Genomic DNA, 19,048 nt, shown 5'->3' with positions numbered 1-19,048 from the left:
AGACCTTTTTACTAGTATACCCAGAATTGAAGGACATGAATACTTTAGTGTTAGTCTTCATAGGTACTACATTTTTTCTAAAGATAAAATTTCTTTGATTTTAGAACTTATGGCGATGATATTAGACAATAACTACATAAACTTCCAGGGGGAATATTACCAACAAACAGGTGGTGTGGCAATGGGGGCAGCATGTGCCCCCATATATGCCAACCTAGTTTTGCTTGAATGGGAAAATAAGCACGTATTTCATAGTTCCTTTTATAAGAAAATAAGGCTGTACTTAAGGTTCCTTGACGATATTTTTATATTGTGGGATGGAACCAAGGGCACCGTGGAACAACTCATGGATTATCTTAACAGTAGTACCCCCTTTTTCACTTTCACACATACATGGAACGAAAACAGTATAAATTATCTTGACACTACTATTACAAAAACATGCAATGGATTTAAATCAAAAATCTATCGTAAAAATACTTGGTGCAACAGTTACCTGCACTACACTAGTCATCATCCTCAGGCACAAAAAAGAAGTCTTATTAAAGGTCAAGCTGTAAGAGTAGCAGGAATGACTTCAGAGTTTAATGACTAGATCAATGAGCTTACATTTTTAGGTAAAACATTTTTGGAAAGGGGGTACCCGGTGGGGATGGTAAAAGAAATACTAGATGAAGTATATAGAGGCTGGGGCAGTAAATATAAGGCCTTGTTGGGACAAACTCTGTCTAAGGTAACAAAAAGAGAAACAGAATGAAAAAATTTCTATGGGGCCTGCGTTATGGAATACAATATGTTTTCTGAATTATTCATTAATGTAGTTAGAGCCAATTGGAATACACTTAAAATAAATAAAGAGGTGTATGATGTAGTAGGTGCTAAACCTGTTTTCACCTACAAAACTGGTAAAAATTTTAAAAGAATATTTGAACAGGGTGATATGGTTAATAGCACTTTTAAAGCAACAACTTCATGTGGCAAATGTAGTTCATGCCACCTCATCTTTAGGGAAGCATGGATTAAGTTAAACAATGGTTTAAACAGTGTTGTTAAATTTCGTAAGGGAAATTGCAAAACCAGGATGATTGTGTACATGGCCAAGTGTGTAGGATGCCATGCATTCTATACAGGCAAAACAGAGAGGGCATTTAAAGATAGAATGTATGAGCATCAATACGATATAAGAACTGGAAAAGAGACCAGCGCCTTGTACAAACATTCTTTGTCATGTCCTTTTTTCAATGGTTTTAAATTTGGCATCACAGACCTTATTGTTACAAACAATTTTAAAGGTGGGGGCATGAAAAATGCTTTGCTCAACAAAGAATTCAAATGGCAGCTTAGATTAAAGTCTTTTATTCCACCTGGCCTTAAAGAATATGTAACAATTAAACCTGTTTTGACATTTAAGGCAGAAAATATTTGATTTATTTTATTTTATTCATATAATGTTAATAAGTCCATGTATTAGTTTGTTGTGGACCTTTCATATGAGATGTTTTATGCAAGAATATAACAACATATATACAAACAATTTTTTATCCTATTTGTAACACAATTATATAAAAGTGGAATGTAAGTTGGCGCATCCATCATTTAGTCATAAGACAAGATCATTTAGTCATAAGACAAGATTTTTTATGTACTTTTTTATGTACCTGTTTAGGTACAGGATGCACTGTTAGGGTTTTATATCCTGTAGTGAGCGATGTACAGATTTTTTAAAAAATGTGTTTTTTTTTTTTTAATGGATTTTTAAGTGCAGTTTCTTTAAATATTAATTGATATGTATTAGGAGAAATGGTATTTAAGTAATGAGCAGCAGGTGTGTCTTTTTATCTGATGAAGTCTAGTTTTCAGACGAAAGTGCTCATCTTTGTATCTGTGGTTGTGATATAAAAGTTTATTATTGCCTCAAAACGGTGGCCTGGATTCTTTTATATTTGTCAGTACTTGGTTTGCAATTTTATATTTGACTTTGACTAAGGAAAATAAAGCCAGGGAAATCAGCAGGCTCAGATGAGGTCACAGCAGAGATGATCAAGATGTTGGAAAGATTAGGAGAGAAATGGCTTTCCAGGATGTTCATGGCAGTATGGAATGATAGACACATCCTAAATGACTTTGCAATAAGCATTTTAGTGGCAGTGTACAACAACAAAGGGGACATTCACAACAGTGGGCATTGCAGAGGCATCAAAATTCTGTCACACTGCATGAAAGTTCTGGAAATGGTGATTGATAAGCAGATACACAGGGTAATACAAAGTAAGATGGGAGATGAGGATAACTGATTAATGAATGTGCATAGTAGTAGAATGTAAGATGGGAAGAGAGTTGTTCAGAGTCAGATGAGGATACAGTACAACCGATCTGATGTTCGAAGTGAGTCAGCTGAGGGGAAACTAAAGATGAGGAAAGAGTCTACCTGCTCTTTCCTAGATGGTTCAAAATCCCAGAAACATTGGTATAATTAGTGAAGGCTATATACAAGGACCCAAACATACAAGTACAAACAGTGTTTTGACTCACAGAGTGATTTCCCAGTAGAAATGGGTGAGCTTCAAGGTTCAGCTCTGAGTTCACTACTGTTCATACTGGTGATGGACTGCATTAACAAACTGGTTGGAGAGAACAGATTAACAAACCTGCTGTATGCAGATGGTATGCCATTACAGGCACATATGTCAGAAAATGATAGGGGAATGGAATGCAAAACTGAAGGCATGTGGGTTGAAGTTGAGTACAGACAGGACAGTTGTCATGGCAGCAGATGGGAAAATCAGCAGAAGCTGAAAACTGAGATAGAAGGGAAAACAGTGGAACAGGTTAACAGCTTCAGGTATCTGGAAGGGAGATGGTTGTGGAGAAAGGAAGCCTGAATGAGGAGGTCAAAGCTAGAATCAGAGGAGCTGCAGCCAAATGGCACAGGGTGTCAAGGGTAGTGGGTGACAGAAGAATACCAATGAAGTTAAAACTAAGGTGTACAAAACAGTGAGTGGTCAGTAGTGTAGTATAATACAGAAACCAGAGAAGTGAAGGCAGAACACCTGAGAAGCTAGAGGTGATGGAGATGAACTGCCTGAGATTGGTGGTAGGATGCACACTGTGGGAGAGATGAAAAAAATGAAGAAATTAGAGCAGAAGCAGCTCTAATTGCACAGAATGTCAAAGTGAACATGTTACAGTGAATTGGGCATATATGCAGGAAGGCAGAAGGCAATCTGGGGAAGAAGAGCTGGGTGAGACTGGAGAAGGCTGGGGGGAAAAGAACATTCAGCAAGGCGATAGATGGACTGAAAAAGAGAAGAGCTATGACAGTCATGCAAGACCATTGAAGAAGAGTGACACTGACGTGAGAAAGATAGTGACAGTTTATGTGGCACTCTAACCCTGTGTAGAAAATGGGTAAAAGAGTGGCAGGCCTAATCAGGAGAAGATGTGATCTCCAGTGGCAGGCCTAATCAGGAGAAGACATGATCTCCAGTGGCAGGCCTAATCAGGAGAAGACGTGATCTCCAGTGGCAGGCCTAATCAGGAGAAGACGTGATCTCCAGTGGCAGGCCTAATCAGGAGAAGACGTGATCTCCAGTGGCAGGCCTAATCAGGATAAGACGTGATCTCCAGTGGCAGGCCTAATCAGGAGAAGACGTGATCTCCAGTGGCAGGCCTAATCAGGAGAAGACATGATCTCCAGTGGCAGGCCTAATCAGGAGAAGACGTGATCTCCAGTGGCAGGCCTAATCAGGAGAAGATGTGATCTCCAGTGGCAGGCCTAATCAGGAGAAGACATGATCTCCAGTGGCAGGCCTAATCAGGAGAAGACGTGATCTCCAGTGGCAGGCCTAATCAGGAGAAGACGTGATCTCCAGTGGCAGGCCTAATCAGGAGAAGACGTGATCTCCAGTGGCAGGCCTAATCAGGAGAAGACGTGATCTCCAGTAGCTGTTTTATATAGAGGTGCTTAATATGATAGCTTTCGCCTGAGTATTCTTAGGGAGTAAACCTGAAGTCGGATGGGTAGATTCTGTCTCAAATGTATGCAATAGCAACTGTTTAGTATTTTGTTTAACAGTATTTTATTAATAAGGGTATCTGGGAGATAAGGTGTCCTTTATTGGTTCATAAGTAAGCACTAGGCTAGCTACCACTGTGGGACATTTTAAGCCTAGCCAGTTTCACTTTTGTTGCTTTGAATAACATATCACATTTGGTGTTAGATTGGACTTACCCATCCCATGGTCAATAATTATATATTACATCTACTAAGCATAACTGGACTCATGCTATAGATAGTTTTAAGGGACCATGCATAGGATAAAGCATTTAGTAGATGCCGGTGTCCATTAGTAATATGGAGGGCAGTCTTGAGGCAAATTTTCTGTTTACCATCCATAGATCCAAGTTGCACTTGAATACAGACAGGGGTGATTTTTGTTTTATATGGCTATGGAGTCTGTTCCATAGCACTGGCATCATCTACAAGATATGCCTTTCCCTCTAAACCATTCTGATGATGCTGCAGAAGAGGTTTAGATCCCTATACTGAGTATTTATGGTGACATTTGACTTGCTGATGTCCAGTAAATCCATCAGTATTGGGTCAAAGGATGCCTTGTATGCAAGACTCAGGTCATATCATAGCAATCTGTAGAATACAGAGTATAGTGACAGGGCTTTGAGTCAGCCCATTTAGTACATATTACATAGGCTTTGTATCCTTTTAGTAAGGTATCTATGTGGTCATTCCAGATGTTGCATGTATCTGGACAGATGTAAGCCAAAGGGGCACTATACTCAATGACTGGACTAATGAGGGCTCAGAAAAGGGGAACAATGACATCCCTAGAGCTACACTCAATCCATTTGTTTATAAACTGTGCAATTTAGAAGGACTTTCTTACGACAATGGACCCATGTTGGTCGAATGTTAGGTCACTGTCCACATATGCTCCCAAATCCCAGTTTGTTCAACTCTTAGGGGTATATTGTCAAGTAGATCCTTGGGGTAGATGACTTCCCAAAAGATGCAATAATCCATTTTTAGTATTTAGTTTCAGTCCATGATTTTGGCACCAGTTATTTATTTGGGACAAACCTTCCTGCAGGATGGCTAGGTCATTTGTGGAGTCAATGACTGCTCCCAGCTTGCAGTCATCTTCAAACTTAGTCAACTAGAGCCCTTTGGTATTGACATTTATTTCAGAAAAGTAGATGCCAAATAGAAGAGGTTCTAGTACAGAACCCTGGGGGACTCCACAGGTGATTGGTCTCATTGTGGGGGTAACTTCCCCAATTTTGATTTCCTGCATCCTATCTGTGAAACAGTTTGTATTTCATTGGGTGACATAGGAGTTTATTCCCAGATTATTTATTTTTTTCTACTATGCCTGAGTTAGGGATTGTGTATAAAGCTTTGGCCAGGTCGAGGTATGTGGTGTGTACCATTTTACCTTCATCCACTGCTTTGGTGACCTTCTCAAAAAGTCCACCAAGTTGAGTAAGAATGATCTTTCCTTAACAAAGCTAAACTGCAATGGATACAATGTTAAGAGGTTCTCTATGTCCTCATTTTTTTTTACTCAAATGATTTTTATTTTGATGAAATAACACAATCATTTAATACATTCATAACATTCAATAACTAGTTACAGTATTTCCATTCACCCAGGTTAGAAGGTTTGGAGACACAGCCAGAGAGTCAAGGGTATGTTGGTTTGGCCATGTGCTGAGGAGGGATGCTGAGTATATTGGGAAAAAGATGCTAATGATGAAGCTACCAGGTAACAGGAAAAGAGGAAGGCCTAAGATAAGGTTTATGGATGTGGTGAGAGAGGACATGCAGGTGGTTGTTGTGACAGAGCAAGATGCAGAGGACAGGAAGAAATGGAAACAGGTGATCCGCTGTGGCAACCCCTAATGGGAACAGCCGGAAGAAGATGATGACATTCAGCCTGACAAAAAGGATTCAGATAAAAACATTTGCAGTTAAATAATAAGTTAATATATAAACTATGATAGTTAGGAAGAGTTTGGTTCCATCTGTAGGGTATCAATCAAATTCAAACCTTTCCTCCATGGACTATTAACCAATGGCTTAGGAAAAGTTCTTAACTCTTTAGTTCTTTTATCCATTAGTATGCATTTCTTCAGTGATGATAGGAATTCCTCCATTGTGGGTACTACATTAGAGTTCCATCTTCTAGTTATACATTTTCTGGCTATTGCTAACATTGTCCACAAAAATACAGGTCATCTTTATTCATATTATTACTATTAACAACATTCAATAAAATTAAAGACTTTGTCAAAACAAATATATCAGTATAGATAGCTTGAAGAAATTTGCTAATTTCATTCCAATATGGTTTAATATTAGTACAGTCATAAAAAATATGAGACCAGTCAGCATTAGTGGACAGATGACAGCTCCAACATAACTTGGTGTTTGAAGGGTTTTTTGAGAGTTTCTCAGGTGTCAAAAATGATCTGTAGGAAATTTCCAATGAAACATCCTCCAGAATTCTGAATAAGAAGTTAGTTTAATTGAAAATAAAATGTTTGTTTTTATCTTCATTGAAACTCTTTAGTTAGGTATTGTCAGTAAGAATCTTTAGGAGCTGCCTTATAGACAATTAAAGTTTTATACAGATATAATCATTCATTCTTAACATTGATATTATTATATAAAATTCAAAAAATCCAGTTTATAATTTTTGGTACGGTATTGAAGGATGAGTTATGTATTATTCTACACAGATCCTTAGTGTATGCTGTGACACTCTGAAGAACCAACCAGTCATTAGGGGATAGGCCATAGGTTGACAATGTGCTTTGAGTATTCAAAGATTGTTGGTTTTCAATACATTGCAACCAACAAAATAGGTTACTGTTTCATAAACCAAAAATCTCTCTATGTGTTTTATCAGGGAAATCCCTTGTAATAGTAAACGGTATTAAAAATCGATGCCACTGTTTTATATCTAGATTTGTGTTAATGAATTTTCTAAACACATCACAAGTATTGTTTATTACTGTTAGTTTAGTTAATTTTGTTGTACTATACTGTAAATTTAAACTTAAATAGTGCCATATCTTATCTTTGTCAGTTACCAAAGCATTCTTTGATAAACAATTTTCATTCATTAGTATAATGAAGTGTAACTGTTTCCAATTGGAAGAGTATCTAGGATTTATCCAATTCATCAATATTTTAATTATAGATGCCTTTATATAAGTTTCAATCTCTGGGAAGTTTAACCCCCCTTGTTCCCATTTTCTGATATGATGACAATATGCCACTCTATTTCTTTTGGGGTACCATAGGAATTTCATCTGAGTTGAAGTGATTTCTTTAAGGATTTTCTTTCCTGGTGGAAGTATAAGGGCTTGTGCTATAGATAATATTTTAGGTAACAAAACCATTTTTATCAGTTGTAACCTATCATCAAATGTTATAAATAAATTATTCCATTTGCTTATCAATATCTTGATTAAGTCTATGGCTTTAGCATAGTTAAGCTGTAAGGTTTCCTCTATATTCTTGCCTAGGACTATTCCTAAATAGTCTAGAGTTGAAACTTGGTTTCCAATAATATGATTAACTGGAACCTGTATGTCCTTTTTTATTTAATAATAAATATTTTGATTTAGATTTGTTGAAGGAGAGTCCTGAGATTTTTTGGAAATTTGTTGTTACTATAAACCCTTTACCTAAAACTTCCTTAGAGTTGGGTAAGGTAAGTAAGACATCATCAGCAAACATCATTATTTTAGAAATACATATATATTTATACCTCTTATCTTTGGGTTATTAAATATTAAAATGGCAAGTATTTCTATGGCCAGAGCAAATAGGATAGGGGACACGGGACATCCTTGTCTAGTGCCTCTAGTTCTTTGGATTCCTTTGGAAGTAAAGGGACCTAATTTGACATATGCTAGATTATTTTCATAGATTTTCTTTATCATTGTTATAAAAAGGGGGGATCAATAACAGTAAGACTTTAAATAAATAACACCAATTAAAGGAGTCAAAGGCCTTTTGAATATCTAGATCTATTATCAATGCTTTATGGTTTCCTCTATTGAGGTAATCTATCAGTGTTAATACTCTTTTAATATTATCCTGTGTATGCCTGTAATGTATGAAACCAGTTTGGTCTTCATTTATTATTTAGATACGGGTATTTTCAATCTATTGACCATAATTGACATAAATATGTCATTGTTCATGCTGGTGTGAATGACCTGAGACATACCTCCCTGGACTACATGAAAAGAGACATAGAGGAGCTCTCTGAGCATGTAGCCCAGGCCGGTATGACCCTGACCTTGAGTAGCATCTTACCCTCTCCAAGAATGATGCCACAATATGAAGACAAGATTATCAATTTCAACAATTGGCTTAAGTATTGGTGTCATTCAAAGGAGATCCAATGCCTGTCAGCCTGGGATGACATGCTCGACAAGCCACAATGCTTCGCTAGGGACAGCTTGCACCTGTCACCCCTGGGCTTTTGGATATTGGCAAAGGCTCTTGCTACCACCATAGTGCCTTTTTTAGGTAAGGCTCAAAAGACAAACCCACCTCCATAGGTATCACAAGGGATAAGTAACTAAGAGTAATGCTATTCAACGCCAGAAGTCTAAACCTCAAGATGCACACACTCGAAACTCTCCTTAGCATGGAGAACATTGATATCTGTGCAGTAACAGAAACCTGGTTCAAGGCTCCCGAGAGCACCCCAGCACTACCAGGTTAAACCTTATACCATGCTTTTCGGCCCCAAAACTTGGACCGAACCACAAAAGGAGGGGGAGTATCAATATTAATCAAAGATACCCACACCTCCAGGTTGGTGGCACAACATGAAGCATCAGAGACTATCCATGTGCAGCTAACAGTGGGTAAAACTGCCTTCCAGTTTATAGCCTGCTACAGACCACCCTCCCAAACCCAGGAACCCCACTCGGCCTTCCTGACAACACTGGAAAATATGAAGGTCTCTCCAAACACCATTATATTGGGCAACGTCAACTACCCAAACATAGACTGGGAGCATTACTCTAGCTCCAACACCCTAGCCCAAAGCTTCCTAGAATTTATAAACTCAAATGCTATGGAACAACTTGTTACCACTCCCACAAGAGGGGAAAACATACTGGACCTGATCATCACCAACATGGGGACTCTATGCTCCAGACCAGAAGTGTATCCCTCACTGGTAAGATCAGACCATAAACTAATCTCACTGGATATTCACATCCCGACCTCACCCCTTGCCCAGAAAACCACAGTGAAAAACTTCTCTAAAGCAAATTTCACACTCCTCAAAACCAAGGTGGAATCCTTCAAAGCCCCCGGGCCTGTGGAAAATACGGCCCAGACTGCAGAATCCTTTATAAAAGCATTCTATGAACACCTTCAAGAATGCATGGATCATGCAATCCCAAATAAAACCAAGACCCAATCCTCCAAAGGCAGATGTCCTGTCTGGTGGACCCCAGCCATAAACAAACTATACAATAGAAGGAGGAAGCTACTACATGATAGAGCAAAATCCCAAAAAGGGAAGGCATCTTTGATCAGTATTAGCAAAAAAACTACGGTCATTCATAAAATCGTCTAAGGCCAGCTTCGAGAGAAAAATTGCACAGGACACTAAGGATAATCACAAGGCTTTCTTTAGTTATATTAGGAACCTGGGTGGGAATTCCCAGATATGCTCAGAATTAGTCCAAAATGACAAAAAATACACCAAACCCACAGACATTGCCAACATCCTAGCTGACAGGTTCAGCGCAAACCCCCCCCCACCAAAAGGGCAAATATCTATCCCAGCAGAGTGCTGCCCCCCCTGACATCTCAGATGCTCAGGTAAGAGCCGCCCTCTCCAAAGCAAAAAACACAGCATCAATGGGACCAGACGGTGTCCCGGGCTGCGTCCTACATGGACTCCAAGAAGTGCTAAACCCAAACATAAAACTACTGTTCAATCTCAGCCTTACTACAGGCTATGTGCCCAAAGAGTGGCGTACAGCAACTGTGGTCCCTCTCCACAAAGGTAGTGCCTCAATGGATCCTGGAAACTATCGCCCCATAAGCCTGACTAGCTTGGTCTGCAAAGCTATGGAAAGAATCAACATGGACCTCATAAATAAAGATATTGGAGACCTACAGACACTGGATCCTACCCAGTTCGGCTTTGTTAAGGGCAGATCCTGCCTCTTAAACCTGGTCGATTTCTTTGAAACTGTCACCAAGGCCATTGACGAGGGGAAGGTGGTCCACACAGCCTACCTGGACCCCGCAAAAGCCTTCAATACAATACCCCACTCAGGCATTATAGATAAGCTCACCAGCTTAAATATAAACCCCTATGTCACTAGATGGGTTGCAAACTGGCTCAAGGACAGAACCCACATGGTTAGAATTGCTGGAGCCATGTCAGACTCCAAACCAGTTACAAGTGGCATCCCACAAGGCTCAGTCCTGGGACTTATCTTGTTCGGTATATATTTCTCGGAGGTATAGGCCAACATTGAAGGATTGTGGCTGACCAAGTTTGCAGATGACTGCAAACTGGGTGCCATAATCGACTCTCCAGCTGACACAAGCATCCTCCAAAAGGGCCTCATAAAACAGACAACTGGTGCCAGAGCCATGGCCTCAAGCTTAACGCCAAAAAGTGTATAGTCATCCCCTTTGGCAAAAACAAAGTGCCCACAAATTACCACATGGTAATCCATTAAGTACAGAAGAAGTAATTAGGGACCTGGAGACCCAAGTTGATAGCAATCTCTCATTTGACAACCACGTGGCCAAAGTGGTTAGAAAAACATTTTATATAGCCCACCTAATCATGAAAGGATTCACATCTAGATCAGGGGATGTCATCGTGCCTCTTTACTCATCCCTCATCAGGCCCATAATTGAGTACAATGCCCCTTTTGGGATGTACCTTACCCGACACCTGCAGCAACTGGAAAGACCCCAAAAGTACCTCACCAAGAGGATCAAAGGGCTCAAACAGATGCCATATGCTGCCCGGTTAAAGAAACTCCAGCTCTACTCAGTGGCATACCAACTGCTTAGAGGCGAGCCTAGTATGAACCTATGAACCTATGAACCTATAAGCTGTTTGATGGTTTTTGACATAAATTGGGTCTCTCTGACAGTTACATGCTTGTATGTTTTATGACACAAGGTTTTTAAACAGTTACAAGTTATGTTTCCTGTATGTTCCTGCTAAGTGCTTGCTTCAGAAAATGACTTTGTATTTAAAATAAGAATGATGACATGAATGTATGGACTGTTCTGCCTATTAATTAGAAGCTTTAGCTGGGATCTAAAAGTTTTTATGTAATGAGAGAGGTGTGTTCATTTTTTTTTAGAATGCTTTTAAATGACTGTGTTTGGATGTTCAAAATTTGCTGGTTATATAGAGCTTGGTTATGGGAAAGGTTGTGGTTGTATGATTTGTGATGTCTGGAGGTGATTTCTTGTGTATTGAATGTTAATTTACTGATTTGTAGTATCTGACAGTTAACTTTACATTTGTTACTGTAAATAAGCAGACTTTGTGATACAGTTAAGGTGAGGTCAGGAAACTGTACTGTGTAGTGTTCTGGGTGGAAAAATGTCAGTTTGCAATCTAAGAAGTGAAGCTTTCTTACTTAGCTCATGACATCATGCATTCTATAGCTTATGACATCATGCATTCTATGCATGCAGATCAGATTACATCACATATAATATGTATATGCAAGCCTAATTGTGAATGTCAAGTCTCTGATTGGTTAATATAGCATAGTAAGCTTCTTTTACAAGAATTATGAGCTACACTGTCTGCAAACATATTCATGGTTCCCTTTTATAATAGTGACTATATTTTCTGATCAAATATATACAGAAATCTTATTTTTTCTTGTAAACAGTTAATTATAGCCACTATTTCTAGTGAATATACTGGAGTTTTTTATAAATAGATCTTTACAAATAACTTTCCTATGCAATTAGCAAGTGTTTAGTATAGGCTTATACATTTACAGGAAATGCTTATGACTAATGGTAATAACTGTAAGGATACTCAAACACCATACTAAATCCTAGAAAATATATGTGCGAATAATTTTGATTGAACTATAATTACTTTGCATCTAATATGTTTATTTTCTTATTGTATCTTAGATATTATTTATGTTTCAGATGTCATGTTTTCAGTTATTATAAAGTCATTGTTTTTTAGTATATTAGCACTTTATGACAGGGGAAGAGCTCAGTAATATCTATGACTTGTGATAACACAACAAACATGAGTTTCAGTATTACCCTATTACTATGGTAGATATTTACATCTATTTCTATCTTAATTCTGTCTTTTGAGTCATTCATTTTTAAGACCTGTTATCCATAGTAAGTTTTATATAATGTTTTTACTAATTTTTGTCATATTAACTGATGCCAGTTAATTATTATTGATTTTAGTCAGTCATTTAAACATATGCTATTCCAAAAGTTTAGGAGTTAATTAAAGACAAATATGCCTTATGGAATATTTCTAAGAATCTATGTTAACATCTTTTGGGAATCACACACACTCACTATGTGCTAACACCCAGTTCTCGTGAAGTTTTTATTTAGTGGGAGGTTGTCATGATAAGATTTATTCAGAGGGCAAGTAAATACAAATGCTAAATGATTATTTGATTTGTTCTGCCATTTTGAAGTTTTTATTAGAACCAATACAGATGACATGCTTAGGTATTTTGGGTAATCATTTAGATTGTTAATAAAGCTAATATTTCCTTAGTATATTAAGCACTAAATTCAGATTATATATATCCTAATATGTCTCCTTCTTCCTTAGTGAATAATTACTATACAAATGTTTAATGTTTCTAATAATAGTGTACATAACTCATCTCTAAAACCTAACTGGAATCAATATCTCATTAGTTGTTTATCACTACTATTTTTATCTTAATTTATAATATATTCGCCATTTTTTACTTTGTTTTCATGGGCTCGAACCAACAAAGGTTGATGGTTGGGATAGGTAGTCTAGCAGATTTAGTCCTGTTTGCTAGACTAGGACTGTATCTCAGTCCATGTATAGCGTATATTAAAGTTTATATCCGAATGAAATATGCTAATTTTTTTATATTTAACTGTTTTTCTAGTTTTGAAATGCCTGAAAAAATTGTTTTACTTTTATCTTTCATGGGGAAAGTTATTTGGATTGAGATACATAGAAATATAACAAATGATATTCTGTTGTCTATTCAGGAAGAGTATTATGTATACAGGATTCTATTAATACAAGATCCTTTATTATTTGTTATCTTTAAAGAATTCTGATATGGATTTAACTTTGATATCCTTAAATACTAATGGCTTAAACAACCCATATAAGAGAGCTAACCTACTAAAGTATCTTAAACTAAACAAGGCTCAAGTAGTTTTTCTCCAAGAGACACACTTTAAAATAAGTCACATTTATGTGGGACCCTAAGGAATACACAATACTTGCTCAATCTTCTTGTAAAAATAAGACCAGAGGAGTAACAATTCTATGGAAAAAGACTTTCTTAAATACCCAAACTATTTACAAACATGTAGATAATGATGGACCCATGGCCTTAGTTATACTTAAGTTTAACAATAGAATGTAGACCCTGGTTAATTTATACTCATTCTAGGGTATGGGGATTGGACTAGCTAAGAAACACTTAGACTTTATTACAACTACTTCTAAAGGTAATATTATACTAGGAGGTGATTTCAATTGTATTACATATATTATAGAAACTACCAATAGGAAATCTCCTAGACTATCGTCCTCAGCCAAACAGTTACAAAATGGACAGAAAATTTTAAATTAAAAGACACCTTTAATGCTTCGGGACCAAATTTTTTGCTATTCTCACACCAAGACTATAGACATGGTACCCAAACTAGAATAGATAAAATTTATATCTCACAAGATCTTTATTCTAAAATCGTAAATTTTTCAATACAACCTTGTCCCTTTTCAGATCATAATTCCCTGTTGTTAACAGTACACTTGGAATTCAATCAGTTAGTTATTACTTCAAGGATTCTTTCATATATCACAAAAATTAAAGACTTTAAATCTTGAATAACTTCTGAACTTCAGCTTTTCTTGGAGATTAATTATAAAGCTGAAGCAAACACAGTTATGGTTTGGGATTCTCTTAAGGCCTATCTATATGGTAAAACCATTAGCTGGTGCAAAAATAAATTTAAAGAATGGGACTCAGAGTTACAACAACTCCAAAATAAAATATTATCTCTTAAATCTAATAAGAACTTAATTGCTACAGATAATAATAAGAAAATAGAAGAAGCAAATAAGAAATACAATGAAATATTATCCGATAAGACTAATATAGCTATGGAAAAACTGAAATTAAATTCTTATGCTACCTCTCCTAAGAATCTTCATAACCTATCTATGAAAGTTAAGATACAATCAAAAATTAATAATATTAATAGTATCTTTCATGAAGGGAAAAGGAAAAAAATTCTTGGACATAGGGGACATTCTGGAGGCTTTGAATTATCATAATGCAGAGCATCATAAAGATAAAATAAGTACAAATGAATGTGAGAAGTTAGCGAATATAGTTCCCAACATAACAAGAATTCCTGAGGAATTTAACTTAGATCTACAACAACCTATTTATCAAAAGGAAATTATAGATGGGATTAAAGGAAGTAAGTCTAATAAAGCACCTGGAATAGATATTTTAATTATCAGAATTTATAGATTGTTCCCTTCTTCTATAATCTCTCTCCTACATAAAACCTTTTTTGAAGTTCAAACATTAGCAAATATTATTCCTTCTTGGATATATTCTGTAATTTCCTCTATATTAAATTAAAGAGGAAAGGGGTCTTTCCAGTTGCTTCAGGTGTCTGGTAAGGTACATCCCAAAAGGGGCATTGTACTCAATTATGGGCCTGATGAGGGATGAGTAAAGAGGCACGATGACCTCCCCTGATCTAGATGTGAATCCCTTCATGATTAGGTGGGCTATATAAAATGTTTTTCTAACCACTTTGGCCATGTGGTTGTCAAATGAGAGATTGCTATCAACTTGGTCCCCAGGTCCCTAATTACTTCTTCTGTACTTAATGGATTACCACCTATGTGGTAATTTGTGGGCACTTTGTTTTTGCCAAAGGGGATGACTATACATTTTTTGGCGTTTAGCTTGAGGCTATGGCTCTGGCACCAGTTGACTGTTTCTATGAGGCCCTTTTGGAGGATGCTTGTGTCAGCTGGAGAGTCGATTATGGCACCCAGTTTGCAGTCATCTGTGAACTTGGTCAGCCGCAGTCCTTCCGTGTTGGCCTGTACCTCCGAGAAATATATACCGAACAAGAGAGATCCCAGGACTGAGCCTTGTGGGACGCCACTTGTAACTGGTTTGGAGTCTGACATGGCTCCAGCAATTCTAACCATGTGGGTTCTGTCCTTGAGCCAGTTTGCAACCCATCTAGTGACATAGGGGTTTATATTTAAGCTGGTGAGCTTATCTATAATGCCGAGTGGGGTATTGTATCGAAGGCTTTTGTGAGGTCCAGGTAGGCTGTGTGGACCACCTTCCATTCGTCAATGGCCTTGGTGACTGTTTCAAAGAAATCAACCAGGTTTAAGAGGCAAGATCTGCCCTTAACAAAGCCAAACTGGGTAGGATCCAGTGTCTGTAGGTCCCCAATATCTTTATTTATGAGGTCTATGATGATCCTTTCCATAGCTTTGCAAGCTAGTCAGGCTTATGGGGCGATAGATTTCAGGATCCGTTGAGGCACCACCTTTGTGGAGAGGGACCACTGTTGCTGTACGCCACTCTTTGGGTACATATCCTGTAGTAAGGCTGAGATTGAACAGTAGTTTTATGTTTGGGTATAGCTCTTCTTGGAGTTCATGTAGGACGCAGCCCAGGACACCGTCTGGTCCCATTGATGCTGTGCTTTTTGCTTTGGAGAGGGTGGTTCTTACCTAAGCATCTGAGATGTCAGGGGGGCAGCACTCTGCTGGGATAGATATTTGCTCTTTTGGTGGGGAGGGGGGGGGAGTTTGAGCTGAACCTGTCAGCTAGGATGTTGGCAATGTCTGTGGGTTTGGTGTATTTTTTGTCATTTTGGACTAATTCTGAGCATATCTGGGAATTCCCACCCAGGTTCCTAACATAACTAAAGATAGCCTTGTGATTATCCTTAGTGTCCTCTGCAATTTTTCTCTTGAAGCTGGCCTTAGACGATTTTATGAGTGCCCGTAGTTATTTGCTAATACTGATCAGAGATGCCTTCCCTTTTTGGGATTTTGCTCTTTCATGTAGTAGCTTCCTCCTTCTATTGTATAGTTTGTTTATGGCTGGGGTCCACCAGACAGGATGTCTGCCTTTGGAGGATTGGGTCTTGGTTTTATTTGGAATTGCATGATCCATACATTCCTGAAGATGTTCATAGAATGCATTTATAAAGGATTCTGCGGTCTGGGCCGTATTTTCCACAGGCCCGGGGGCTTTGAAGGATTCCACCTCAGTTTTGAGGAGTGTGAATTTTGCTTTAGAGAAGTTTTTCACTGTGGTTTTCAGGGCAGGGGGTGGAGTCGGGATGTGAATATCCAGTGAGATTAGTTTATGGGCTGATCTTACCAGTGAGGGATACACTTCTGGTCAGGAGCATAGAGTCCCCATGTTGGTGATGATCAGGTCCAGTATGTTTTCCCCTCTTGCAGGAGTGGTAACAAGTTGTTCCATAGCATTTGAGTTTATAAATTCTAGGAACCTTTGGGCTAGGGTGTTAGAGCTAGAGTAATGCCCCCAGTCTATGTTTGGGTAGTTGATGGTGTTTGAAGAGACCTTCCTATTTTCCAGTGTTCTCAGGAAGGCTGAGTGGGGTTCCTGGGTTTGGGAGGATGTTCTGTAGCAGGCTATAAACTGGAAGGCAGTTTTACCCACTGTTAGTTGCACATGGATAGTCTCTGATGCTTCGTGCTGTGCCACCAACCTGGAGGTGTGGGTATCTTTGACGAATATTGATACTCCCCCTCCTTTTCTGGTTCGGTCCGAGTTTTGTGGCCAAAAAGCATGGTATGAGGTATAACCTGGTAGTGCTGAGGTGCTCCCTGGAGCCTTGAACCAGGTATCTGTTACTGCACAGATATCGATGTTCTCCATGATAAGAAGAGTTTCAAGTGCATGCATCTTGAGGTTTAGAATTCTGGCGTTGAGTAGCATTACTCTTAGTTTCTTATCCCTTGTGATACCTATGGAGGTGGGTTTGTCTTTTGAGCCTTGCCTAAAAAGGCACTATGGGGGTAGCAAGAGCCTTTGCCAATATCCGAAAGCCCAGGGGTGACAGGTGCAAGCCGTCCCTAGCGAAGCATCATGGCTTGTCGAGCATGTCATCCCAGGCTGACAGGCATTTGATCCCCTTTGAATGACACCAATACTTAAGCCAATTGTTGAAATTGATCATCTTGTCTTCATATTGTGGCATCATTCTTGGTGAGGGTAAGATGCTACTAAAGGTCAGGGTCATACCGGCCTGAGCTACATGCTCAGAGAGCTCATCTATGTCTCTTTTCATGTAGTCCAGGGAGGTACTTCTCAGGTCATTCACACCAGCATGGACAATGACTGAGTCATATTTGTACTTGCCTTGGAGGGACCTGAGTGCTTGTGTTATGTGGCGGATCCTAGCGCCCGGCAGGCAGCTCATCATGACCTTCTCCTTGTTCAGCCTGGTGAGCGGGACGTCAGTGTGCCTGACGATAGAGTCACCTATTACAAGTGTATCAGATGTGTTGTTTAGTCGTAAGGGCTGTGACTGTTCGGCACACTGGCTTTGTGAGCTATGTGTTGCACGTGTTTTGTTCTGGGGTAGCGGTTGCTTGGGTGTCTGCTTTGGAGGTCTCTGCTGCTTAGGCAGCTTTTTATTTAGAGCCTCCGAGTATGTTTTTGTGTGTTTATGTGTTTGGTTTGCTGTCGTGGTAGGTCTATGTGAGACTGGAATTGTAGTGAGTGTGGTTTCCTTCTCCTCCTGACTGGTTACACCAGTACTGACTTGAGAGAGCTTAGCCTCCAGTATGGCTATATGGTTGCATCTCTCACATGTGTTGGAATTTGTTGGGAGGAGGAGAGGGTTGTCTGTGTACATGAGGCAGTTGTAACATTGCCTCAAGATTCCCAGATTCACCAGCTGGACTGGAGAGGAGATTGACAACTGATCTTTGGACATGCTAGGATAGCATTGGAAATTCCTTTATAATTGAAAAAAAGGGCCAATGGGGAACAAGGTACTCAAGGGGAGTTAGTGAGGGTGTAGTGCTTTTAATTTTTTAGTGCTGACTTATATAATTGCTTTAGTGAGCAAGTGCCAGGTAACTTAAATGCAATGTGTTATAGGTAACTTAAATGTTCACAAAGGTACCAATATTTATTCTGAAACAATCAGAAGTTATAAATATTAAAGAAACTAGTTAATATATACTAAATCATAGATATGCCGTTATCCAACATATCCAAAACAGTTTTGATAAATTAATCTGAGCAGTGACTATGCCTGTAATAACTCAGAAGAGCATTTAGCAGGGAAAGGGTGATATAGTTTGAAATAAAGCATGTCATCTCAAGGTCATACAAGCAAGGATAGCTTACTGTTCAATTATATCACTCAGTAAACCAGTAATATTGTACTAATATACTAAAAGCATAAACAGTTATTTAATTTGTATACAAACAAAAAGTATAGAGATGAAAAAAGCAAAAAGAGAAAGAAAAGCAATAAGAAAATATCGTCATGACATACCTTACACGAAGATTTAGCAAGTATAAAACAAATTAAAGAAAACAAACCAGGATCGACCACACACAAAGACTTTATTGGTACAACAACAGGACAGCGACCAGCTAACCAAGTCCTAAGCGCTTTCACCCATTGAAAGCACTTAGGACTTGGTTAGCTGGTCGCTGTCCTGTTGTTGTACCAGTAAAGTCTTTGTGTGTG

Source organism: Protopterus annectens, chromosome 7.part1, assembly GCF_019279795.1.
Source record: "Protopterus annectens isolate FY-2018-M chromosome 7.part1, PAN1.0, whole genome shotgun sequence".
NCBI lineage: Eukaryota > Metazoa > Chordata > Ceratodontiformes > Protopteridae > Protopterus > Protopterus annectens.
This window is presented reverse-complemented; position numbering follows the sequence as displayed.